We start from the raw sequence: 24,449 nt of genomic DNA, 5'->3' as shown, positions 1-24,449 counted from the left end.
GTCCGAAAGCCGTGAAAAAATAGTAATTAATGCGACTTAAAACGTGACATTTTCACATTGTAGACTTGTAATATATTCAACGGTTTCTTAAGTTATTACATAGTTCGAACAACTCTAATGGGACTACAGTACATCAAAATAGAACTAGACTCAGGATTTTATAAGCTTCGATATTAGAACAGTACATATAACAATCATTATCAGAATATTAACCAAAAACAATTTTACGATCAATTGACGTCAGCCATTTGAGTGTGGCTATAGATTTGAAACCCGAGTAATAATAATTCGTACTTAGTATTTCTTCGTATGAAAGTCAAACTTGTTAATGAGAAATATCCGTATTCTACACTTGTTCAGATTTCTCACTATCATACACAAGTGAGTTTGCAGTTCAGGATATTTCAGCACACAGACACTGTACTACGGGGATGGCTCCTACGCCCTCCGAGCTGATTTTACTGTAAGTTAATATTGTAAGAGGAGAATCAGGTACATGTCTATTACTGAGGGAATTATTGACGTTATTGATGTCACCTGTAGGATGCGTTACTTGTTTATCCTGTCATAATATCTACTTCAAGTAAGCCGTGAGTTAGTATTATTTCGAAACTGGAGACATATCGCATTTTACGTCTTGGCAGGGACTAGCATCTCCACACGTTGAAATCCTCGTATAGGGGACATACTAAATCAAAAGTGACTTTTAATATCTCTGGGTACCTACCTCCTCGCTCAGTGGAGGGTACCCGTCGCGGCTTCGGCCCGGCGGGAAGGTTTTAAATGAACGCCACGCCCATGATCGAAACACTTCCTACCGGGCGAGTTGGCCGTGCGCGTAGAGGCGCGCGGCTGTGAGCTTGCATCCGGGAGATAGTAGGTTCGAATCCCACTATCGGCAGCCCTGAAGATGGTTTTCCGTGGTTTCCCATTTTCACACCAGGCAAATGCTGGGGCTGTACCTTAATTAAGGCCACGGCCGCTTCCTTCCAACTCCTAGGCCTTTCCTATCCCATCGTCGCCATAAGATCTATCTGTGTCGGTGCGACGTAAAAGCCCCTAGCAAAAAAAATAATATCCCACACTTGAAATCTACTGAGATAAATGCAAACGAAGCGTTCTTCAAATACACATTTTCAGGACTGACGAAATATTTTCACACATAACTGAAAATGGGTAAAAAATTGTCGTCTCTCAAGCTCAGACAAGAACAGGAGAAATAACACATAAAAATGCTTCTAAACGAACTCGACATAACGGAAGACCAATCTGAAATGCAGTTTTATCAACACATAGCCAGCAATATGCATAACGATAGTGACAGCGATGGCGACGATTTACGACGCTCTACTCCCATGTTTTGAACATTATTTTAAAATGTATTTTACTCAGGTAAGTGATGTAATAGCTGGTATTCCTTCTTTATGGTCAATATTTTAAATTTAGGTAATCATCATTGAGTTTAAGCAATTTCAATGTTCATAAATGTCACTCAAACATGTCAATAAGTTATTTAGTTCCAAGAAGTCCGAAATCCAACTTTCATGAGATGCTTACGACTATTTTCGCTGATAAGAGATTTTTAAAACATTGTGTCAAGATGTGTATAGAAGTAGTGAATGAAGCTACATTATTTTCATTATCATATCTAAATTCAATTCTAAGAAAATAAAAAATATCGTGACTTATGAAGCTTTGCATTTCATGAATTTACGTCACATTGGCAATAAGCTCTTCGATTCTGTTGGCAAAAAAATACCCCCACTCCATCCTAGAGGACGTCGTCCCCGTTGTAGGCTGCTAAAGATGTGGAAGGGTAACATCTGGTACGACATGTGCGATGTGGATCTCAACACTGAAGCCGTATGGAGGAGATGAAGATGAAGAGCAGACCACAACACTATTCCAATAGTACCAAGAACGTTAATGTTTCAAAACATTTACTACTTTTTGCAATTTCTTACACTGTGTAACTTCTGCCTGATTTTCCCAAGTCTATCGCAATGGTACCGTTATGTTGAACGTAATTCTCTATACAAGGACACGCACATTATGAGTCGGAATTTACATTCAGAAATCGATATGAAGTAAATTATGAAATTATATTTTCGCCTCCACTTCACCCAGTCTCTTAGTGTCGGTACGGCAACCTTTGTGGTATCGTTATCTCAGGTGAAGGACGAGCTTTCTAATGTCACCCCACATGATGATTGATTGGAATAGATATTTAGAACGTCAAATAATCGATTTTTCAAAACATTCACATATTTGGCTCCTCCCTTGCCGTGCTATTTTTCTGGGATTCAGACCATTTTTAACGCAAATTAAAGGCATCGAACGCTCTATTTTTTAGTCATCGTAATCACATTCGTATGTTTTGGTTTCTGCGTTACTAATCGAAAGCCAAATCATATTGCTCAAAATCATCACTTAAATGCTTCACCTCTGCAGAAGCCAACAGAGATCTATTTTCTCCCATGTCCCATATTTCCAACCAGATAGTACCTCAACCACTGATCGCATCTTTAATTCCGAAGCTATAGACACGAATGTGAGTGCATGATTTCGTTACTTTAAGTTTCGAATGTTTGGAGACTTTCTCACGTCAAAGGTATATGCAAACTTGACATCTCGTATTAAACACGGGATCTTAGGATTCAGAAGCAGGCACGTCAGCCATTTCACCACACTACGACATAGCGCCATCATGGTAAACATGAATGAATAAACGAATGAACTGAATACTCCACTCTCCCAGTTACGGATAACCACCAAATGGGAAAAGAGTGTTCACTTATTGTAAACGTAATTCATATATTAAATTATTTTATAATGCACAATATTAAATATAATCCAACTAAGAAAATGTTACAAAATTACTGAAGTACAATTCACTAGTACACTATATATTTCATAAATACTTCTTGGGCCTATCTGCTGAGCGGAATAGCCACGCATGTTAACGCAGTACGGCTATGGAGCCAAGCTTTGCATTCGTGAAACGTGTGGGTTCCGAAAATCACCGTTGGCTGTGCTAAGAATGGTTTTCTGTGATTTCCCATGTTCACTTCCTGGACAGTCCCTATTCTTTGGCCACAGCCTATTCCTTTCACGTTTTTACCCAATTTCATTCACCATCAGTAATTTCTTCTTCATTAGCACCTCAACCGAGGTTGACGTCATGAAGGGCATCCGGCCTAAAATTCACGCCATATCTTACTGAACCCGTACCAAGAAATATTACGTACATACATACATACAGCGCATAACATTCTTGTTTGTGCACCCCACTTAGCAGATATAATGTCCTTGTAATTTCTAAACAGTCCATAACCAATGCACGCGACTTGAGTAAGTTATTGCACAGGGTGTTGAGAACTTAATGTTAGCGGTCAAAAGTTTCCGTACATAATTTTAAAATAATAGGAGTGAAATATGTTGTGTTGTGGCCTATTTGCTTGCACACGTTCACTACCTCGTATTCGCTCGGGAACACACCTTGTTAGCTGGTGTGTACCTATGCTGTGCTAGTGTGTATAGTTTCGAAGGCAGTGTGTTACATAACGGATAAAAGAACAGAGTTAAGTGACGAATGAAAAAATATAATTGTATCTCTCGGATTGCAAGGGTATTTTCTGCGCGAAATTGGACGCAAAATGAGAGATGAGATGAACGTTATATTGTGAAACAAGTACAGTAGAACTCCGTTTATCCTAAGTCATAATCTTCATGACGAATAATAATAATAACAATAATAATATTCCACTTCGGTTGACGCGTGTTTTCGGATGACACATGGTAAATATTTTCGGAAAATAAATGTGGGAATAAAAATGCATAAACTCTGTTAAGCAAAGGTGCATACTCTATATTAACATTAAAATGTTTACATAACGTCACTCATTGTATAAAATCAGTGATTTGCTTCTAATTTTTCTTGGTGCAGCGCTGTTGTGCAGCTACATCGCGCCACCGTTTAATCAACAATACATCAGCTGGTGTAGATTCATTGCTTTGTTCAACAAAGCGCAAAGCGATCTGAAATAATTAAACATTTTTTGTTACTACTGAACTGAATACTGTATACAGTAATTTTATTACAGCACTGTAATTAAGGCGTGTGGTACTGTATTTTAATAAAAATTCAGGTTCAATCTTACCTCCAATGCATTAAATCCATCATCTAATGTAACTCCATTCTCAGAACAGCTATTGTCAAGGTCGGAGTCGTCTGCATAATCTTCATGACGAATAATAATAATAACAATAATAATATTCCAATAATAATACTAATAATAATTGCTGATTGTTCCAGAAAAAATGTAACACGGAACGAACTAGAGGGTAAGAAACTGTTTTGTTTTATGCTACACGTGCATTCTGGCATGAGTCATAATATAAAAATAGGGTTCGCCTAGTAGCTCTCAGCACATATAGCAAGAGAATTACTAATATCGACGACTAGGAACGAGAGGGTAAAAACAAAATATTAAAATATAATGTTGCCAGAGCATATCGGTTAAGCCGGGTTTCGGTTAGGCGAAGTTCGGTTCAGCGGAGTTCTACTGTAAAACGAATCCACAGTTAAATGCACCAAAGATCTGCGTAATGCTGGAAGGAAGTACTGAACCCATAATTCTACGGTGAGAAAAATATTTTTTTCTCCAATATTTATTTGGTATTAAGAAAGTACTTTTATGTTTGAAGGTAGCCATGTTGCGCTCCTAAGAGCCCCGATGTCGCGTGGGAAGGTTCTCACTCACGGCAAGCTCGTGAATTGCCGGGACACCTCGGTGGAACTCGAGTGCCCGACAATTCTTTAAATTCATGGAATTCTATACAACGAGGGATTTTGGCAATATAGTAAATGAGGAAATAAATAAGCAAAATTATTCGTACACCCTCCGTGAAGACAGAGACACCAGGGAAAAACATAAATGTAGTTAAGCCTAAGTGCAAGTTAGCGTGAGATCAGCGAACCAGCTACACGTGCCAAGGTCAGGGAAGGAAGAAAACGCGCGAAACGCACGGGCAGAAATAATTTATTTCCCTGGTTATGAGTGTAGAAAATTTATAAAATTAACGTCTAACATAAGTGCAAGTCTGTCCGGAGTTCTGGGACAAGTCTCATCAAAATCCGTCTATTAGACGCAAATTTGGCAGATTACACAATCAAGCCTCATAGAGGGGATAGCGTCCCTTCTGAGATTATAAAAGAAACCCCCCACCGTAGATTTTTCAGTGTCGATCTGGAACTTGAAGCCACGGGAGCTTGTGCCCGTCGTCATTAGAATTTCGCGCCAGATTGACCGACAAATAATTAAATACATGTCCGTGGCTAAGGTCCATATACTTGGTTAAGAAGAGAAAGCGATTGGAAAGTTCTGAACGTTTGCCGATAAACTAGGAAAGTGTAGGCTGGTTGAAATATACACAGCAAGTTTTATTTATATAATCTCATGTACGCTTGAAAGTGAAGAGGTTTTTTTGGGAAGCTATTCAGAGTAGTTCTGCTCCCTTATCTAATGAACACCTGTTTTTATTGAAGCAACGGAGAGAAACCACGCTGGGAACGCATCAGACAGTTGTAGTCGACTGCAGAGCGAGGGAAGTTCGTGGTGCAAATTACAGAGAAAGTGCCTGATTTATATGGTAATTTTAATATCGTGTGTGTGAAGGGTAGTGTTTGTATGAGTGAGATTTTGGAAATGAAAATGTTATCTGTGAAAATGAGCGGCTAAGCCCGAGGTCAGCTGGTGATGATGTAACCAGAATGCTGGGAATGTCACCATTGTGCAGGTCTGTCTATTTTATATTATGTTGTAGTTAGTTATTGTTCTGTCCCAACAAATTTTCCAGATGATTGTCGGGTTGATATTCGTAATTATCAGGCGAAAAGTGTTGTAATTTTTGGTCAGCGTGTGAAATTTTCAGTGTGTAAAGTTCATGTCAAGAACGGTAAAATGCGACGCCTAAAATTTGTGTTGAATGTTCGATGAGATATCGTCCAAAGCGTGGATTTTTGGAACGTTATAAGTGTAAATTAGTCGTGGCGAATATCTTAATCTCAGATGTCAGTTGAATTCAGAAATGTTGGTCGATAATAATAATAATAATAATAATAATAATAATAATAATAATAATAATAATAATAATAATAATAATAATAATAATAATAATAATGTCTACCGCGGGATAAGGAAATTTTTCTATGTTAAAGTGCATTTAACCAGTATATTTTTACAAGGATCGCAGGCATATTTAGATGATTTCGGTGAAATTTGTTAGAGTCACAGTCATTAATGGGAAGGAAATTTTGAGACATCGTGTATATCAATGATACGAAAAGTCGCTGGGTGCTCTTGGACTCTCGAGGTTCGAAAGTCGTAATAATAGTAAAGTAAGAGATGTGTTTAATAATGGTTGTCGTTTTCACCAGGGGATCGAAGTATGAAAAAGGGTCTTGAAGGAAAAGGGATTGAGAGCGACGGATTTATATGTATGTGGAGATGAGAGAGATGGATGAAGTGATACCGCTGGAATAAAGCGAGGAGAAGGAGTTTGAGACAAGCTATATTTTTAAAGAGGAAGTATTTAGGAAACAGGCTGTGTTGAGGCAGGCTGTATTGTTTTCCGCAATCAATCCGAATTTGAGACGACTATGGTGTGGAGCATCGTAAATTTATAGAAAGATTCCAAGTAAAAACGACTTTAGTAAATGTTAAAGTCTTGGTAGTAAACATCCAGTAATTCTTGTTACGTAAAGCCCGTATGGATAATAAGATAATGAGCGACCTCAAGGATCAAAGAGCACTTTGGACCCATGGTTGGGTTGTACTGAATTTGTTCACTGGAGAGGTCATTGATAAAATAGTTGGAATTGATGATAGGCGATTTGAGAATTTCGAATGCGGTAGTGATGATTATTATTTTGAAGGCATCCACTAAATTGTAAACGTGTGTTGGGAATTTTCATTTGCTTCCCTAACACTTCAGTGCACAGGCTGAGATTGTGTTCGAGGTGGAGAATCGTTCGTCACGTATATTTATTTTTGAGCTCACGTATTGTAATGGTAGAGACTTACTGTATTTTTTTTTTCGACTTGCATTCATTTGATAGTAAGAGACGTGGTTCCGATCGTGTGGTATTTGTCTGACCAGATTTTGTATTAAATGTCGGAGGTGTTTGAAATTGCTAGTTCGCCTGATATATTAAGGGAGGCGTAGTACGACCCACTTTGACGCCCGACGATAGATTTAGGACGTCACATGTTATTCTTGGAGTCACTGATGATGAGACGTCCTAGTTCACGCCCGACGATAGAATTTGGAAGGTATCATGTACATAATGATTAGTGTTAGGGTGTACAGATTTCAAGTGAGCCCGACGATAGGTCTGGGATGGTAGCTGTACACACTCAAGTCTCAGTTTAGATGTTTCTTTTGTTTTTTTTGTCGAAGCGGCCTGGATGAAGGTAGCAGTTACAGTACGATATGATTTTATGAAGAGGGTCAATGCGTAGCTCTCCATTGAGATAACGGGACAGCTGTTGACGCGTGAGGGTTGTCCAAGTGTTGGATATCGACCTGATGGAGATTTAATATTTTTACTGTGATTCTCCGTGCGTGTTAAGCTTTAATGACTTCGAGATGTTGATTTATTTTTACGGACTTCATTGTTTTCTCGTTTTAACGTCCGTTCTCGTTTGATAGTGTGCATATTGACACTCAGTGTATTAGTGTGAGACTTGAGTTGCGAATGCGGTTTCGATTCGTCAGCCAGTATTTTATTTTATTTTCAATCTTGTCGTACTTTCATTTTTATTCATAGTTAAATTAAGTAAGTAATCACTTTACGAGTAGTGTGTTGGGACAGACAGTAAATAGAGAGATCTGTACTGGTAGCATTGTTTTTCAAGGGAAAGAATTCCTTAAAGTTGTAGTAAATTTTAGCGTGGACTGGTAATTTTATTAAGCATAACAAACCCATTTCTAACCTGAAAATCGGTTCGATAATAATATTTTTCAAGTGACTTTCCACTTTTTAATTATCTTCAGTGTTTGGCATTTCTTCTAAATGCATGAGTAGTAAATTGTTTCCTGCATTTCGCAGTTTTGTTCCTTTAGAACGACATAACGTAAGATCCTCACGGATCATGTTGTTGGTTCCTTCCGAACAGCTGTTTGGGGTGATGCACATTTAGCATCGGGATTACCTTATCACTTAAGGGTGTCATGAATGACAAATACATGGTGGGATTTTATTTCAATTGTGAATGATGCTGTTAACTTGTAGTGAACACCATGCTTTCCCATAATATTTCGCAACCTATCCAAACAACTGATAGTCAGTTTGGTTCGATTAAGGGTCCATTCGGCGGGTGTTCCGTATCCGTAAAGGGTATTCGACTGGTGGATAACCTTAATTGAGAGAAATCAGGCGTTCTACTTGTTGAAAGTCAGATTTTCCACGGATCGTGTGGATTAACTCTCAGTTCTCGTTTGGAATAATAGGTGCCCGGTTTTTCAGGTCTTCCCTTTTTCAGTTTTTCAGTTTCGCTGTCCACTAACATATTAGCTTCTCCGAAGCAACTCTTCGACATTGTAAGAAACAAAGTGACGGTATGTAATGTGACTGTGTTTGGAACATTCAAAAATCAATAATTTATATTTTTTTATTTTGCAAGAATGCATATTAAATTAATGATGTTATCGTGCTCTTTCAATTTAATAAAAGTTAGTAAGCACATTTTTGCTCCTCATTTCAAGTAGTTAGGCTCTCTTCTGAACCCCATCGTTTGGTTAAGATCGTGACCGAATTTATTCCCGCAACGACCCAGGATTTAAGAGTTCTAAATTGTTCTACTGTAGCAGCCGTGGCCGACCAACGATGGAATGGTAAGTTCAAAGGTTCAGTACGGAGAAGAAAATGTCAAGTCAGACAATTCGTAGGCTATTGTGGAAATATGGTTATCACGGTAGACGACAACGGAAAAGGCCGTTTGTTACTAAGAAAAATCGACGAGCCAGAATGAAATTTTTCAGAGAGTATAAAAAGAAGAATTGTACGTTCTGAAGCACAGTTATTTGGTCGGATGAGACCAAAGTATCTCTGTATGGCTCGGATGGAAACACTTATGTATGGAGAAAAGTATATACAGCCAATGAACCTGCACATACGCTACCCACCCTAAAACATCGAGGTGGATCAAATATGATTTGCGGGTGCATATCTTCTTGTAGGGTGGGAAATATCGAAATCATCAATGACATCATGGAAAGATGGGGTTATTTAAAGATTTTAAAGAACAGTGTTAAACAGAGTGCAGTAAAAATGGGGTTGGGGTCTCACTACATCCTTAAGCAAGACAATGACACACAGCTGATATTTGCAACCGGTGGCTGATGTGGAACGTACTGCGAAATCCTGCCCAATCCCCTGATTTGAACCACATAGAACATTTGGGGTTGATCTAAAAAGAAGCGTTCATGCAAGGAAACCTCAATCACTTGAGTAGTTAAGAAGTATAGTCAATGAAGAATGGGATTAAACCGACCCTAAAACATGTGAGAAACTGGTTCATTCCATCCAGCGAAGTTGCAAGGGAGTTTTCAAGGCCAGAGGACACTCATCGGGGTATTATATCCAAGGTAATGAGTGCGTTTGAGTGAACTTTCCATTTTCTTCTGTAAGTGTACAAACAAGATTGTTCCACGATGAAACGTCCAGTTTTGGTACATTGCTTGTATTTTTGTTTACATTGTAAGATTACAGATCTGTTTTTTTGTTGTTCACATTGTGTATTAGTGTATCTATTACGATATGGGCACAAAAGTTTAACCATTATTTCATCGCAATAAGTTGGTGTACAAACAGGACTGTTATGCATTGTACATACATACATACATGCTAGTGTCATGCTAAACACGCTCTATGCTCGGTTCATATTTGTCGAGTATGGCGATGACCGAATGTTACTTCTCAGAGGCGAGGTTAGCTATGTTCGTTAGACCTTACCTCTTGATATTCCTTCACGCGCTATCTCCGTCACAGGTAGAACATAAGCCATACATTTCACTACTAGTCGTATTAAGGACATTTTATATAAACTGTGCAAATTAATAAGTCATTATAACACATAGGCAGTTAAATAAAAACTTCAGCTCAAAACTCACGGTTAACGCAACTATTCCCTTACCCTGTTTTACCTCTGAATTCCAGAACTTTTCTCATTTTCAAGAAGGTCTTGCTCATATCTGGACGAACCACATGCTTGCAGCGTCATTAAAACAAGCAAACTTCGTTTCGAACATGCCCTGTCGAACGAATTGGAGGAAACTCGGGCATTGTAGCTTACACGCTCCACTCATGCTTGATAATGTTCGCGTATGCACCAAGGCACATGTTGCTCCGTCTTTCCTAACTGTCTCAAGTTCGAACAATGCACGCCACTAATACATACATACATACATACATACATACATACATACATACATACATACATACATACATACATACATACATACATACATACATACATACATACATACATACATATATACATACTTCTTGCACGTACCTTTAATGAATAATTACATAAATTTGGTCTTTGAGGTACTTCCTTGACTTTAACAACGTCTTATAGCAGGGCCTCTCAGGGTGCATGCACTGTGCACGGTGCAAAAGACGACTTCACTTGGTTGACCAGAGTACAGACCCCTACTCCTCGATTTGGAGCAATAGCGCTGTCTCTCTCTTTCCCCACGCCTGTCTCGCTCGCTCCGCCTGTCTCCCTCTTCCTCACTTGCTCCGTAGCGCTCCAAATCCGAGCCTAGTTGAGCCGAGCTTAGCCGAGTAGCCCAGAGACGAAGCGTTGGTCCGAGCCAAGCCGAGTGGGACCGATGCACTGTGCACAGGAACTCTGCGCTGCCGTTTGCACGCGTGAGATTTTGGGCGTTTATGAGGCGCTCTCTTAGAGCCTAGGATACCTGCCCATGCATATCCTTACAAGCTACATGTATTTTCTCTATTTTCACCTTCAGATTTCCTTCCCCACAGTTTTCTTATAAGACTACTGCACAGTTTTGCTTTTCTCTCTGTTTCTTCCATTATCTTCATAAACTGACATACACGGTGACCCAAAAGTCCATTAATATTTGTTGGGGGAATACTTCATGGAATACTGGAGGTAGAGAGTTAATAACTGACACACATGATTAGCATGACATGGGCTTTTACAGACACCAAAATAGAGTAAATAAATCTTCAGTAACATTGCTTTTTTTTTTTTGGTAACGTTAACATGCCGCGATTGCAGGCGAATCTGACGCCCCTTCTCATAACAGCTCCTTTTATACCATACACAGGTCTCGTACGGTATAACAGACGGGTTTCTGTCCAACACCATCTGTTAGCTTGTTTGTGCACTCGTTGTTAGTGTCAATTAAACCACATATCATCCCAAGCATGTGTGGCCTGACGTGTTGCTGTCCAACGCAATCTGTTGGCCATTTTGTATACTTTATTATGGTGCCAATAAAACCCCATGTCATGATAATCATGTGTCACAAATATTACCCCTCTGCTTCCAATATTCCGTGAAGTTTTGCCTCATCAGATGTTAACGGACTTTTGGGTCAGCTTGTAGTGTTCATTTCTACAGTGTAGTAACGCTTCTGACCAGAAACGAGTTAACACTGGGCATTCTCGTTGAAACTAACTACGCCCTTCCCACGTCCAGGATAGGTGACGTAAAGAAATCCTGACCAGATCTCAGAGTTCATTCTTTCTATCTTCATTAATATTTTAAACGTGAGATCCAGACAGCACTGATACGCTAAATAGTTCTATCTCTCATCAAGATTGATGGACGTCTCCATCTGACGTATAATTAAATAGCAAGAGAACCGATAACTCAACAACTTAAATCTGCTGTAAGTTGGCCTTCGTTATAATAGAAAGCTTCAAATAGCACATCATATAAATCTTTACTATTAACATTTATTCAAGAGATAATTACGTAGATAAAAAACAATTTGTGAAAACAAGTTTATAAATTAACTAATATAATTTTTGTTCTTCTGGAATCTATAATCATATTATTTGCATTGATCATACTGTTATCACAATTGAAATGAGTTATTGTTTATATTTAAATAAACATCCATAAAGAAAATGATAAAATGCAATTTGGCATGGGAAGTTACTGGTTAAATGATCTGAAAGATCATTCTATACATCAGTTTTCGTTGATTTTTGCTTAGGACAAGATTTGTTCGGAAAGTATTAATATTTTGGTTTGGTAGCATTTCAAGACAAGCTTCCGGAAAAGATACGTTTCTCAACCAACAGAACTAATCTGCTTCTATTCAAATTAAGTTGTCGTATTAACTATCATCATGTCTGTGCCTGTTAGCTCATCAGCCCAGAGGTTGGTTGGATCCTCAAATAGCACCACCAAAGGCTATGCAGTCATAGGAAAACCACAAAAACCAATGGCAGTACCTAAATGAGGCGTACTAGCAAGGCGAGGAGTGAAGTAGTTTGCCATTGCTTTCCTCACTGGGCCAGGCAGTACTATTGCAGCACGACTGACCCTATGAGCAACACCTTTCATAACACTCAGACGCACTGGTTGTGCTCTGAATGCCATTACTCAGCACGACCCACACTCCAGCAGCTTCCATATTGTCACAACCATGGGTGAGACTGGGACTTCAGTGGAAGCTACACTTTGCTCTGGCCTGTGCCAAGAGATGGATGCAAAAGTACTGCATCCATCGAGAAATGACAGCAGGAAGAACTATCACCATATTTGATATTAATTCATCTTTAAACGCAAATCAACATTGGACGTATATAACAAGGTAATACTATTCTTAAATATGTCCAAATATATCAATAAATGACCTAATGTGCAAGTTATTCTAAATATATTGCCTAGTGTTGCGAACGACGAAACAATGTTGAACCCATAATTCTACGGTGAGAAAAATATATTTTTCTCAATATTTGTTTGGTATCAACAAGCTACTTTTATTTTTGAGGGCAGCCATGTTGCGCTCCTAAGAGCCCCGATGTCGCGTGGGAAACATCTCACTCACGGCAAGCTCGTGAAATACCGTGACACCTCGGTGGACCTCGAGTGCCCGATAATTCTTTAAATTCATGGAATTCTATATAACGAGGGATTTTGGCAATACAGTAAATAAAGAAATAAATAAGTTCAATTATTCGTAAACCCTACGTGAAGACAGAGCCCCAGGGAAAAACATAAATGCAGTTAAACCTAAGTACATGTCAGCGTCAGATGAGTGAACTAGCTACACGTGCCAAGGTCAATGGATGAAGAAAACGTGCGAAACGCACGGGCAGAAATAATTTATTTCCCCTGTTGTGAGTGTGGTAAAATTATAAGAATAACATCTAAAATAATTACAAGCCTGTCCGGAAGTCTGGGACAAGTCTCATCAAAATCGGTCTATTGGACGCAAAATTGGCAGATTACGCAATCAAGCTTAATAGTGTGGGTAGCGTCCCTCCTGAGATTATAAAAGGAACCCCCACCGTATATTTTTCAGTGTCGATCTGGGTCTTGAAGCCGCGGGAGCTTACGCCCGTCGTCAGTGGAAAATTGCGCCAGATTGATCTACAAATAACTAAATACATGTCCGTGGCTGAGGTCCACATACTCGGTTAGGAAGAGAAGGTGATTGAAAAAGTTCTGAACGTTTGCTGACGAACTATGAAAGTGTAGGTGTTTGTTAAAATATACACAGTAGATTTTATTATATCATCTCATGTACGTTTGAAAGTGGTAAGAGAGTTGGGGGAAGTTATTCAGAGTAGTTCTGCTCCCTTTATCTGTTGAATACCTGTTTTATTGGAGTAACAGAGAGAGACAACTTTGAGAACGAGCCAGACAGTCGCAGTTGACTGCAGAACGAGGGAAGTTCGTGGTGTAAATTTATAGAGAAAAGTGCGTGATTTGTGTGGTAATTCTTGTATCGTGTGAAAAAGGCAGTGTTTGTAAGAGTGAGATGTTGGAAATGAAAATGTTATTTGTGAAAATGTACGGCTAAAGTACGAGGTCAGCTGGCGACGATGTAGCCAGAATACTGGGAATGACTCCATTGTGCAGGTCTGTCTATATTTGTATTATGTCGTAGTTAGATGTTATTGTTCTGTCCCAACAAAATTTTCAAGATGATTGTCGGGTTGATATTGGTAATTATCAGGCGAAAGGCGTTGTAATTTTTTGGTCAGCATGTGAAAATTTTAGTGTGTAAATTCACGTCAAGAAATTGTAAAATGCGACGTTTAAAATTTGGTGTTAATGTTCGATGAGACATTGTCCAAAATTTGGAATTTTTGGGAAGTTATAAGTGTAAATTAGTCGTAGCGAATACCTAAATTTCAAAGATCAGTTGAATTCGGAAATGTTTAACATAATAATAATAATAATAATAATAATAATCATAATAATAATAATAATAATAATAATGTCTACCGCGGGATAAAGAAATTTTTCTATGTTAAAAGTGCATTTAACCAGTATATTTTTACAAGGATCGCAGGCATTTAGAAAATTTCAGTGAGATTCGATAGAGTTACATTTATTCATGGGAAGTAAAATTTCGAGACATCGTGTATATCAATGATACGAAAAATCGCGGTGTGGTCTTGGATTCTCGAGGTCCGAAAGTCATAATAACAGTAAAGTAAGAGGTGTGTTTTATAGTGGTTGTTGTTTTCACCGGAGGATTGAATGATGAAAAAGGGTCTTGGAAATATAAGAAAAAGGTATTGAGAGCGAAGAATTTATATGTATGTGGAGATGAGAGGGATAGGAATATTGAAGATGAAATGAAGCCTGGATTTTAAGTGATACCACTGGAATAAGGGGAGGAGAATGAGTTTGAGGCAGGCTATATTTTACCGAGGAAGTGTTTAGGAAACAGGCTGTATTGAGACAGGCTGTAGTGTTTTCCGCTACCAATCCGAAATTTGAGACGACTACTGTGTGAAGCACCGTAGATTTCTAGTAAGATCCCAAGTGAAAACGACTCTAGAAAAAAGGTTAAAAATCTTGGTAGTAAACGTCCAGTGATTTGTTACTTAAAGCCCGTAGGAATATTAAGATAATGTGACCTCAAGGATAAAAGAGCATTTAGGACACATGGTTGGTGTTGTATTGAATTTCGTTCACTAGATATGTCATTGATATAAATAGTTGGAATTGACGATAGGCGATTTGAGAGTTTCTAATGCGGTAGTGATGATTATTATTTTGAAGGCATCCACTATGGTAGACGTGTGTTGGGAATTATCATTGCTTCCCTAAAACTTCAGTGCACAGGCTTAGATGGTGTTTGAGGTGGAGAATTGTTCGTCACGTATATTTATTTTCGAGTTCACGTATTGTAACGATATAGAGACTTACTGTATTTTTCGACTTTCATTCGTTTAATAGTAAGAGACGTTGTTCCGTTGTGTGTTATTAGTCTGACCAGGTTTGTATTAATGTCAGAGTTTGTTTGAAATTGCTAGTTCGCCTGGTATATTAAGGGATGCGTAGTACGACCCATTTTTGACGCCCGACGATAGATTTAGGACGTCACATGTTATCCTTGGAGTTACTGATGATGAGACGTCCTAGTTCACGCCCGACGATAGAATTTGGAAGGTATCATGTACATAGAGATTAGTGTTAGGATGTACAGATTTTAAGTGAGCCCGACGTTAGGTCTGGGATGTCAGCTGTACACACTCAAGTCTCAGATATTATAATAATAATAATTGCAAGATTTAATGACTTCGATATGTTAATTTATTTTACGGACTTAATTGTTTTATCGTTCTGACGTCCGTTTCTTTTTGATAGTGTGCATATTGACACTCAGTGTATTAGTGTGAGACTTGAGTTGCGAATGCGGTTTCGATTCGTCAGCCAGTATTTTATTTTATTTTCAATCTTGTCGTACTTTCATTTTTATTCATAGTTAAAGTAAGTAAGTAATCACTTTACGAGTAGTGTGTTGGGACAGACAGTAAATAGAGAGATCTGTACTGGTAGCATTGTTTTTCAAGGGAAAGAATTCCTTAAAGTTGTAGTAAATTTTAGCGTGGACTGGTAATTTTATTAAGCGTAACAAACCCATTTCTAACCTGAAAATCGGTTCGATAATAATACTTTTCAAGTGACTTTCCACTTTTTAATTAACTTCAGTGTTTGGCATTTCTTCTAAATGCATGATGAATAAGTGTTTCCTGCATTTCGCAGTTTTGTTCCTTTAGAACGACATAACGTAAGATCCTCACGGATCATGTTGTTGTTGGTTCCTTCCGAACAGCTGTTTTGGGTGATGCACATTTAGCATCGGGATTACCTTATCACTTAAGGGTGTCATGAATGACAAATACATGGTGGAATTTTATTTCAATTATGAATGATGCTGTTAACTCGTAGTGAACACCATGCTTTCCCATAATATTTCGCAACCTATCCAAAACAACTTATAGTCAGTTTGGTTCGATTAAGGGTCCATTCGGCGGGTGTTCCGTATCCGTAAAGGGTATTCGACTGGTGGATAACCTTAATTGAGAGAAAATCAAGCGTTCTATTTGTTGAAAGTCAGATTTTCCACGGATCGTGTGGATTAACTCTCAGTTCTCGTTTGGAATAATAGGTGCCCGGTTTTCAGGTCTTCCCTTTTCAGTTTTTCCGTTTCGCTGTCCACTAATGTACTAACTTCTCCGAAGCAACTCTTCGATATTGTAAGAAATAAATCAACGCTATGCAATGTGACTGTGTTTGAAACATTCAAAAATAAATAATTCATTTTTTAATTTCAAGAATGTATATTAAATTAATAATGTTATCGTGCTATTTCGATTTAATAAAAGTTAGTAAGCACATTTTGCTCCTCATTTCAAGTAGTTAGGCTCTCTTCTGAACCCCATCGTTTGGTTAAGATCGTGACCGAATTTATTCCCGCAACGACCCATGATTTAAGAGTTCTAAATTGTTCTACTGTAGCAGCCGTGGCCGACCAACGATGGAATGGTAAGTTCAAGGGTTCAATGTATCGGCCGCACATAACAAAGTTCAGTTCCATAGGCGCACAAATACAATTTTAAAACAAGTCAGATGGAGGACCAGACTGCCCCAAACGAGCAGACACAAACACGACATTCAGAAGGTGATTCAAACATTTATTACACATGAATAAACACTGCCTATTTACACACTACGTACACCAAGATTAAGAAGCACACCAAAATCCGTGTACTGCTGCCGGTCGCTATGTTCAGTGTGTCTGTCTGTATAAAACAAAACGCAGCAGCACACTGCAAACTGTACAAATGAAATGTGCCAGGCGAGTACCATCACAAAAGCTGCAACATACTCCCCCCTTTGAGGTATCTCAAAATCAAAGTCAAGTGTTTATGCTCATCACAGACAAATGAATAAAAATAAGAAAACTCGGATACAACACATACAAATATACAACTGTACAACTTCCTTGGGCAATGGACACAATTTCACTATGGCACGGCGCAAAAGACCAGTTTTAGTCTTTACACTGACCACACGAGTAATATTGTCATAACCAGGATGGAGCTCCTGGATTATACCAGTCTTCCAAACCGGAGGAGGAAGGTTATTCTCCCTTAGAAGCACCAAATCTCCCACAGTTGGAGTCCACTTCCCTACGGAAGATCATTTAAGTCTTTGTTGAAGTGATTGTATGCATTCCTTTGACCACCTCTGCCAAAAATCGTGTTACAGCTGTTGCACCAAATTCCATTTAGTTAGACAGGAGCGGGAGCTGTAGGATATGTCTGGAGAGGGGATAGAGGTCAATCGTCTCCCTACTAGAAAATGTCCAGGTGTCAAATAGCATTGATCATAGGGGTCGTTCGTCATCATTGAACAGAGAGGTCTCGAGTTCAACACAGACTCAATTTGATACAAAGGAGTACTCAGCTCTTCAAAATTAAGAATGCATTTTCCTAGGGTCCGTTTTTAAAAGTGATTTTGTGGACTTTATTCCAGCCTCCCAGAGCCCACCTAAATGAGGACTGGAGGGTGGAATAAACTTCCAATTCACATTCAAATTAGATGAATATTCTTCTATTTCAGTAGAGCTATCCTTAATAAATCTTAATAACTCATTGTTGGCTCCAACAAAATTTGTGCCATTATCACTCAAGATGAGATTTGGAAATCCTCTACGCGCCGTGAATCTGCTAAATGCGGCGAGGAAGTCCTGAGTCGTTAGACTCTTCACCGTTTCAAGATTATTGCCTTAGTGACAAGACAAACAAAGAGAGCAATATACGCTTTAAACTTTATCTTGCTCCTCGGGTTATCACCTTTTATGAGGACTGGACCACCATAATCAAGACCAACCTTAACAAAGGGTAATGATGGTTCAACTCTATACGAGGGTAACTGACCCATTATGTGAGTGGAGGTTTGCTCCTGAAGCACTTGTAACATGAATGGAAGACTATCTATTCCCTTATAGGGCCAATCATCGGCATATATAAATCACTCGCGAGAATCTAATATCATTTAAATCATTCTGAAGAACCTAAACATACGTCTATTACTGTGGGATTTAAGTATATAAATACTAACCTTGTTCGTATTTATTGATATATTTTTTTTATTACTGCCTGCTGTCATTTCTTGATGGATACAGTACTTTTGCATCCATCTCTTGGCACAGGCCAGAGTGAAGTGTAGCTTCCACCGAAGTCCCAGTCAACATCCATGGCTGTGACAATATGGAAGTTGCTGGGGTACGGGTAGTGCTGAATAATGTCATTCAGGGCATGACTAGTGCATCTGAGTGTTATGAAAGGTGCTGCTCATAGGGTCAGTCGTGCTGCAATAGTACTTTCTGACCCAGTGATGAAAGCAATGGCAAACTACCTCACTCCTCATCTTGCCCAGTACGCCTCATTTTGGTGCTGCCATTGGTTTTTGGGGTTTCCTTATAACAGCATAACCTTTGGTGGTGCTATTTGAGGATCCAACCAGCCTCTGGGCTGATGACCTAACAGACAGACATATTTTATTAAAGAAACTTATCTCTTTCCGTCGCTTTTCGGAATGATATCTGTAATTTGGTCATCCTCCGCAGCTCTGGTTTCTGGTCATTTTGTTTGGCCGGTCATCGTGATGTCATCGGGAACCACGGGTCATCTCTTCCATTTCCATCCAGCTCGGAATCAACCGGATACTCGACCTCAGATCTTCTTAGTAAGCCATGATTTACTTCGAAAGCTCGATTGAAAAGACAAAATACATTGATGAAATCGGCTGAGGCATAACAACGTTTTCAGAGACGTTTTAACTACTTGATTCCGTTTAATATTGCTTCGTATTGCTATTACATCTCCAATATGTCGTATAGAATGGATTTGCTAGTTGTTAATCGTTTGTGCTATGTATGTTGTCTTCGTATTTTTTCTCTGCCGCTGCGAATCAATTTACAAGTTTCGTATTTTAATATTTCACGCGTATTTCATTTACGTTTTTATATATATTCTTCTATTATATTCTTATTTTGACGTTGCAAATGGCTTTCTTTCTCGAATCCATTTCTTGTTTTTTTTAATATTTTATGATTTATACAGCTTCTTACTCGTAACACGTCCAATCCCTTGAGTTAGCTTTTCATTTGTGATTTTTAAACAGTGTTGGTCTTAACAATTCGAATATTTACCGTATTTTGTCTTGGTCACTGCCATCGCGATCTCATTCATTCCGACTGTGCGTTACTTTCAGTTTCCTTGTCATTTTATATAATTTATTCATTGTGTCTGACTTCATTATTAGCAATTATTGGACTGAGATTAATTTCTAGAATAGTGCAATCACACATACAGTACATGACTTCATATTCGATGTTGGATACTGTGATTTTCGTCAGATTTTTCTTCGTCCTGTATCATAATATATACATTGATAAGAAAGTTCTGTAAAAGGTATTTTTGTAGCTATACTTGCAGTTCCAAAAAACATTTAGGCCCTTATTCACCAACGTGAGTGAAAGCTTCTATCTTGGTTTAAAGCTAAGAAAACCGAAATAACAGTTACATTTCTATTAACCAACAACATTTTCTCGGATAACGGTTTAAAATTTTACCGGAGAAGGGTTTTCCGCTAAAAGAGCAAATCTAAGATGTAGACGGCTGGGATATTTAACTGGAAAAGAAAATCAGACAGACGAGAAATACAGTGTAACCTTTTTTTTCCATTTGCTTTACGTTCAACCGACACCGATATGTCTTATGGCGACGATAGGATAGGAAAGGCCTAGGAAGTGGAAGGAAGCGGCCGTGGCCTTAATTAAGGTACATCCCCGGCATTTGCCTGGTGTGAAAATGGGAAACCACGGAAAACCATCTTCAGGACTGCCGACAGTAGGACTCGAACCCACTATCTCCCGATTACTGGATTAAGCAATAAAAAGTCCTAGGTGGATAAAAAGAATGCGCTACATACTTTGAAGTCTACGATGACACCGATTTTAAAACAAATTTTAGGTTATCTAAAGGTTATCTAAAGCTTCCACATTGTGAAGTGTTACCCATGGTCGAACATAACCTGGAATTCCCAATACAGGTACGCCTTTATTCTCGATTGCAGCTTATATCTTGAACGGTACACGACTGGATGACTGTTTAAATGAAGAATTAAGGATTACTGTCTTTTTTGAGTGAAATATACAATTCTCTATGACGTTAATTGTAGTGTGTGTCCTCCGCGCCTACAATCTCCGCAGCCCGCCCGACACATGGATGTTTCCAGAGACCACGAGGCAGACTGCAGTGCGCTGACGTGATCGCCGGTGACGTCAGCCAGCGCTATAAAAGGAGCAACGTTTCTCGCCTCTCCAGGTTTTACATGTAGGCATCTTTCTATTTCCGCCTATGTGGTTTTTTCCTGACCCTTACCACCCGATTACACCACTATTGATACCCACCACCACATCTGGCCTGGTAACATGCTGAGCATGGGGACAGGCAGATACTCCTGTAGTATCACTTCCCACTCTACCCAGCTATCTCTTTTCTTCTTAGAAACTAATAGCATGTCGGAGGCCATGTAGATTGAGTCGATGGTCACGGCGGAGGAGCGGGCTACGGGGGCCCCCCGTAAAAAAAAAAACGCCTCTCCAGGACTCCTCCAGTGTCCAACGACCAAACTACACCGCAAGTCAGACACGGAGGTACCGTCTTAAAAATGTGCTCTGAATAGGTGGACTGATTCCTGACCGTGAGGTTTCACCTCTGGACATTGCCTCATTCATCCTGCATCCCGTAGCCACGTCGAGCACCCATCCAAGCATTCTGCTATTCACACAAGTCATCTACAGTGCTCCGACCCCAATCATAGCATTCTGCTATATATGAACATTAGACGCGAGTTCCTTGCAAGTTATACGCCTCCTGTTAGCATTCTGCTAATACGAACTCTCTATACAAGTTCCACTTGTTATTATACATGACCAATAGTTTCCGACTATCAAGAACATTCTCTCATTTGAACAGACTGTCTCATCAAGACAAGATTGAATGTATATAGGAAGAGTCATTTGTACCTATGTAAATAATAATCAGGCCCTCAGCCTACTACCTTATACACTGACTGACAGAGCAAATGCAACACCAAGAAGGAGTGGTCAGAAGTTTATGCCAATTGCAGGGTAGACTGACGTCACTGAGGTATGCTCATGATGTGAAATGCGCCGCTGTGCTGCGCACGTAGCGAACGCTAAATGGGACACGGCGTTGGCGAATGGCCCACTTCGTACCGTGATTTCTCAGCCGACAGTCATTGTAGAACGTGTTGTCGTGTGCCACAGGACACGTGTATAGCTAAGAATGCCAGGCCGCCGTCAACGGAGGCATTTCCAGCAGACAGACGACTTTACGAGGGGTATGGTGATCGGGCTGAGAAGGGCAGGTTGGTCGCTTCGTCAAATCGCAGCCGATACCCATAGGGATGTGTCCACGGTGCAGCGCCTGTGGCGAAGATGGTTGGCGTAGGGACATGTGCCACGTGCGAGGGGTCCAGGTGCAGCCCGAGTGACGTCAGCACGCGAGGATCGGCGCATCCGCCGCCAAGCGGTGGCAGCCCCGCACGCCACGTCAACCGCCATTCTTCAGCATGTGCAAGACACCTTGGCTGTTCCAATATCGACCAGAACAATTTCCCGTCGATTGGTTGAAGGAGGCCTGCACTCCCGGCGTCCGCTCAGAAGACTACCATTGACTCCACAGCAAAGACGTGCACGCCTGGCATGGTGCCGGGCTAGAGCGACTTGGATGAGGGAATGGCGGAACGTCGTGTTCTCCGATGAGTCACGCTTCTGTTCTGTCAGTGATAGTCACCGCAGACGCGTGTGGCGTCGGCGTGGAGAAAGGTCAAATCCGGCCGTAACTGTGGAGCGCCCTACCGCTAGACAACGCGGCATCATGGTTTGGGGCGCTATTGCGTATGATTCCACGTCACCTCTAGTGCGTATTCAAGGCACGTTAAATGCCCACCGCTACGTGCAGCATGTGCTGCGGCCGGTGGCACTCCCGTACCTTCAGGGGCTGCCCAATGCTCTGTTTCACCAGGTTAATGCCCGCCCACACACTGCTCGCATCTCCCAGCAGGCTCTACGAGGTGTACAGATGCTTCCGTGGCCAGCGTACTCTCCGGATCTCTCACCAATCGAACACGTGTGGGATCTCATTGGACGTCGTTTGCAAACTCTGACCCAGCCTCGTACGGACGACCAACTGTGGCAAATGGTTGACAGAGAATGGAGAACCATCCCTCAGGACACCATCCGCACTCTTATTGACTCTGTACCTCGACGTGTTTCTGCGTGCATCGCCGCTCGCGGTGGTCCTACATCCTACTGAGTCGATGCCGTGCGCATTGTGTAACCTGCATATCGGTTTGAAATAAACATCAATTATTCGTCCGTGCCGTCTCTGATTTTTCCCCAACTTTCATCCCTTTCGAACCACTCCCCCTTGGTGTTGCATTTGCTCTGTCAGTCAGTGTATTAACACTAGCGAATGTACCCGTGCTTCGCTACGGTATTCTACATTGTATTCGAATATCGAAGTAAATAGTGTACATGCAGTAAATAAGATTGTTTTAAAATTGCATGTCTCTTAGCGTTATCCGAGAGCATGGGGAGGTCCCCGTACGTTGTTTCCAATGTAAAGTGTTTGTTACGGATTTGTGATATAACGGCAGGCTCACTTGCCTACTGCCATTCACAATCGAGTTGGGAAGTTTACATTATAATTGCAGGTCCCATTGCCTACTACGCGGACAGAATCGATTTGGGGAGTTTTCGTTAAAATGGCATCCCCCTTTCCTACTTCCAGACAGATTACAGTTGAGAAGTTTATATTATAATGGCAGGCAATTACACTGCTATCACTCGAAATTGAGTTGTGCAGTTATCATTATAATGCCAGTCCCATTTTCCTACTGACAGCCAGCTTACTGCCAGTCACACCAAGGTGGTGAGTTTACATCAAAATAGCAGGCCACTATGCCTAATGCCAGTCACGTTTTAGATGAGGACATTTCTTTATAATGGCGGGCACCCTTGCCTACTGCCAAACACAATCGGGTAGGGGAGTTTTAAACAAAACTGCATGCTCACTTGCCTTCTGCAAGTCAAATCGAGAAGTGAACTATTCATTACAATTGTAGGCCTTCCTTACTAATGACAGTTACACAGGAGTTGGAGAAGCAACCCTTTCCTACTGCCAGTCAAAGTCGGTGTGGGGAGTACTGATTACAATAGCAGACCCACCCTTTCTCGATCGCTAAAAATCGACATCAGTGAATATATCTAGATCGACATACGAAAGTATATGCGTGTTTACAATATTGAAGACCTTCATTTACAGATTAACTGCTACTAAACGTACGTCATATCGACAAAGGATTATACCATAAGACACGCCGGAGTTAGTGGCCTAAATGGCTGGTCCTATGATATGTCATCTATTCTTGGGTCAGATTGAGTTAGAAACGTGGAACAGGGTAAAGGTTTTGTAAGATTATCTCCAATTACATTACTTTTCGGATAATTATGTGACAGCTACATACATAGCATTTGGCTCACATATGGCTACTGGGTGGGCCAATTTTCGCGAAGAGTTTGATGATTCTGTATTTGATATAAGTAATTGAAAGTATGAATTATGCATGTGAAAATTCCAAATTGACTTAACATCGATTAATAGAGAAAAATCAAACGTAAAAGGGATACAGATACGGCAAAAGTCATAAGACCAAGGTTGTAGATCATTCCAAATTGAACGGAGATTGTGCAATCCGTTATGTGATAGGAATTTCCGAAGGTCTGCACCATCATTAAAATTGCCTGCATATTTCGATATTCTTCGC

At 40.1% G+C, this 24,449-nt stretch overlaps 1 protein-coding gene across 1 annotated transcript in view; it reads left to right on the top strand.

Moving 5' to 3' along the window:
* SerT (Serotonin transporter) overlaps window positions 1-24,449 on the top strand; it is a 1,090,530-nt gene that overhangs the window by 669,770 nt on the left and 396,311 nt on the right. The gene's annotated exons all lie outside the window — the stretch shown is intronic.

Source organism: Anabrus simplex, chromosome 2 (genome assembly GCF_040414725.1).
Source record: "Anabrus simplex isolate iqAnaSimp1 chromosome 2, ASM4041472v1, whole genome shotgun sequence".
NCBI lineage: Eukaryota > Metazoa > Arthropoda > Insecta > Orthoptera > Tettigoniidae > Anabrus > Anabrus simplex.
Note: the sequence above shows the minus strand (reverse complement) of the source record. Positions and strands in the feature narration are given on the sequence as shown.